This window comes from Pygoscelis adeliae, unplaced genomic scaffold (genome assembly GCF_000699105.1).
Source record: "Pygoscelis adeliae isolate BGI_AS28 unplaced genomic scaffold, ASM69910v1 Scaffold343, whole genome shotgun sequence".
Classification (NCBI taxonomy): domain Eukaryota; kingdom Metazoa; phylum Chordata; class Aves; order Sphenisciformes; family Spheniscidae; genus Pygoscelis; species Pygoscelis adeliae.
In genome coordinates this window covers 419652-423791 of record NW_008824402.1, presented here as the reverse complement: position 1 = coordinate 423791, position 4140 = coordinate 419652, and positions in this window count along the sequence as shown.

Here is a 4140-nt window from a genome sequence, read left to right as displayed (position 1 = left end):
TGTTTTCCTCTGAAGGCTCCTTTCTGCCCCTTCTTCCTCTGTTTCTCTTGGGAAAGTTTTATGTCCCTTGTGTCACAAGGAGACTTTTCTTTGTCATCCTTCCCGAGCGTGCCGGGGAGGAGGCCGCACTGGAGCACAGCCAACTCTGAAGGCAGCTCGGGGCCGGATCCTGTGCAGGGCTGTGCAGTGCACACCGCAGCTTCGAGGGGCAGCCATGTCATGGCACCAGGATCTGTCCCTTGGCATGGGCTCAGCTCCTTGGGCAGTTCACACCCTGGGGTTCACCCCTGGGCTGCCCCCCTCCATCCTCACCCTTAAAAATGGAGGATGCTTTGCAGCCCCCGAGCATCTCCCCAGGGACATTCGGCATGGCCGGCTCTGCCGCAGCCCCCGGCACTCCTGTGCTGCCGGTCCCGTGAGCGTCTCAAGGATGGCTCCCAATTTACAGAGCTGCTCTGCAGCCCAGCACACCCAGGGAAGGATCCATGCTCCTTTATTCCTATTTATCAGCCTGGTTTCAGCTCCCTCACCCCTAGCAGAGGCCATGTCAGGGTGGGGAAACTGAGGCACGGAGAAGCAACAAGATGCCAGCAGAGGCTAAAGGGTTTAATACATTTTTGCATCACGAAGTATTCATGCTCAGACTCCTGCCACAATTATCTCAGGGGCAAGGGGCAGGGTTTCATCCCCAGCAGGGATCTCTCAGCTGCGAGAGATAAGAGAGAAACAAATTTAATCTGGTTTATAAAAGTCACCCTAAAAACACTTCGGGAACAGAGCAAAAGGCTTGCCGAGCCATTAGCTGTTCTCTTGAGGCCATGGGAGACCTGGAGGTTGGATCCCTCTGAGGCATCATGGAGGAGCTGGGGGCTTCAGCATAGCCGCAGCGCAGGGTGAGGAGCAGCGCAGCCCCCGCGGGGCTGGGAGGGCCAACAGCCAGCGGGAGCGGCTGTGTCCAGCTCTGCTCAGGTGATGGATGGCTCCAAAGCGGATCTGCTTCAATGCTGGGGATGCTCCAGTGACCCCTCACATGCAAAATGGGGACATGAAATGAGACTTGGGCTCCAGGTCCCTGTATTCATTTCTGGCTGCTAAAATTGCACATGTGAAATGCATTTGGACACTGGGCTGAGGAAGTAGCTCAAGCTCTGAGCACAACAGATGCCTCTTTGAAGGAGATGCCTTCAGGGATGTGCTGGGTTGTGTTTGTCCTGGGATGAAGGACACGGCTCGGCCAAGGCTGTTTCCTTTTCCTTCAATGTGAACACCCGTGTTTCTGCAGACGGCATCATCCGAATGGATCAGAAACCACCTCGTCTCTGGGCTTAAAGATCTTTAATTCAGGGAAAACTCGGGTTCAGCGCTGGAGCCAGTGGATACTGGCCCAGCACTCCAGACCTGAGCTCTGGAGGGGGGTGGGATGAACATCCTCCCCCCGGCCAGGAGACGAGCATCTCCGGCTGCCTAGGGAGGCTCAGCCCTGGTGCTCAGGCAGGGTTCTGCTGCCTGCAGCACTGCTACAGCTTCTCCAAAATAACCCCTGGTGCTAAAATACCTTGTGTGTATTTGCTGCTTTCCACCACCACGGGACCCACCGATCCCAAGCTGGTACCTGGGGAGGGGACGGGGCCAAAAACCCACCCAGTGACTGTCCTAAAGTTAAGGCATCAGGTGCAAACTTCTGGTGCTCACGTTACCTGGAGGGCGAGCAGCAGCTGGTTCCCGAGAGCTGCTCTGGGGACACGGAGGCCCTGCGGCTGGGTTGCATTAAAGGAGAAAGTCGTTTCCCTTTTGAGCTAATTTCAAAGGAGCCGCCTGTGTCTATCTAGGTCAAGCCATAACCTGCTTTAGCCAGGCAAAGCGGCGGCAGGACGCCAGCGTGACGCAGCGTGACGCAGCGTGACGTGGCACTCGCCTGCTCCCCTGCCGCCGCGGCACGCGGGGCACATGCTGGGGGGGAGCCGGTCCCTGGGGGCAGAGTTTGGATGGGGTAGAAATCAATCTGGAGGCAAATGAAGAATTTGTTTGGAAGAAGAATGGGCCGAATCTCTCCCAGGAATGGTTTTAGTCTGTAAAATGACAGGATGAGTAGGAGGGCTGCTTGGCACAGGAGCGGCTCCTCCTGGGGCTGATGGAGGGAAATAGGGACTTGGTGGGAGCTGCTTTGGTTTATCCCTTTGGTGGCATCCCTGGGTGCGGGACTCCAGCCCGAGGGTCCGGCTGGTGTCACAGCCTGGGGGAGCGGGGCCGCATCCACATCTCCCCTTGCCCACCCCCGGCATCTCTAAAGCGGGGTGAAGCCCGAGGATGGGTCATCCATGCTTAGCTGGGCGCAGTGAAGCGATGGGTGTCCTCGGAGACCTCCAAGGTGTGTGCTGCAGGGAGGGGACGGCTCCGAAGCCCGGCTCCCAGCAGGCATTGGCATCTCCTGGGAAACCTCAACCCTGCGAGCACAAGAGGAGGATTGAATTTTTTGTGGCCAACGTGGCAGCTTTGGCTTCTGCTGCAGCTGCGGCATCGCAGCGAAGTGGCCGCTGGTGGGCTCAGAGGGGAGAAATGGAAGTTGTGTCCACAAGAGAGAAATCCAAAGTGAATAGACTAGAAAAAAAAAAAAATCTATAAAACCTGGTTACAGCCCTGATGCCACGTGCCTGGTGAGCAGGCAGGGCTGGAGGGGTGCTGCATGCTGATGATGCTCAGATGGTGCTGGTGAAGGTAAGGTCATAGCATAAAACTAGACAAATTTTTTTTGCCTCTGAGTTTGTTGAAGAGGAGCTCAGGACTGGCTTTATGGAGGCAGGGGCAGATGATCTCCCTCTGTGTTAGGAGAAAACCCACCAGCAGCAGCCCCTGGGGCTGGAGGTGTTTGTGCAAGGGACTTTGAGGGTGAAATAGGTGAGTTGGCACCAGTGATCTAATCACTCATGTCCGTGAGGCTGGAGCTTTGCTGGCTCTTGACCCCATCCTGGGCATCCTCGCGCTTACAGGGAGGAAGGTTGACCCCATTTGCGTTTGCACAAGGTATTTTGCAGCTCAAGGCTGCAAACTGCTCTGCCCCCAGGCACAGCGCTCCTGGGGCAAGGGACTGGGTTAAAGGGAGTGAAAAAAAGTGCAAAATTGGGGTTTGTAAGTGTGGGTTGTGGGGCACAACCTGGGAAAAGGCTGAAGGGCTGAGGGGAGCCGGTTGCTGCTGATATTCTCTGCTGGGTGGGCTGCAAAGGGGCGATTGGGAGCGTTGTGCCCCTGGGGATGTGCTGGTCTCCAGCTCCTGGCTGGTGCTGGGTGCTGGGTGCTGAGCCCTGTCCTCCTTGCTGCCACAAGTGACCTTTGTGTGTGCAAGGAAATTTTGCGGGTGCAGGGAAAGCCCCACACGGCCCCCGCCTGGCTCCTGCCGCCCGCCCCGCAGCACCCTTGGGTGCGGGCTGGTGCCAGCATGGGGCCCCTCACTGGGGGCTGTGGTTGCCCACCAGGGCCGGATCCAGACCTATTTGCCAGCGTGGGGGTGGCAGAGCCCCAATGCCTGTCTCCATCTCACCCCACGCAGCGGCTCGGGGATGGATCTGTCCCAGAGACCCCCCCGAGAGCCTTGTCCCAGGGCTTCCTCCGTCCACCGGTGCCGTGACTCGGGGCCATGACCATGGTGAGCCGAGGCAGAGATGTCTCAGCCAGGAAGCGGGGAGCGAGAAAACACCCCCAGCCGCTTCAAAGGCTTCAGCGAGAGCAAGCCCAGAGCTGTGTGTGTCGGTTCCCTCTTCCCTTTAATTAAAACTGCCTTGAAAAGACCTTTGTAGTTCCTGGCTGGCGCTGGAGTCAGCGCTGCGATGCCTAGATCTGGTCCGCTGCATCAGCCCTTCTCCCCGTGACCCACGGCTCTGCTGATCAAGTGATCCAGCTCATGTGGGTCTGGCAAAAGGGAATTTGGGTGTGTTCACCCGAGCACTGCCTGTGGCAGGGACCAAGCCCCCCCCGGGGGGGGGGGGGCCCCGGGGGGGGGGTGCCCCCCCCCTGCCAGCCCTTTCCAGGGTTCCCCAGGCTGCCGGGCCCCCCGGCGCCAGCCGGTGGGAGCCGGGTCCTCCCAGCCGCTGGCCACGCGGTGGCCGCCCCGGCCCCCGGCCACCGGGGGCGCGGGCGCGCCGCGGG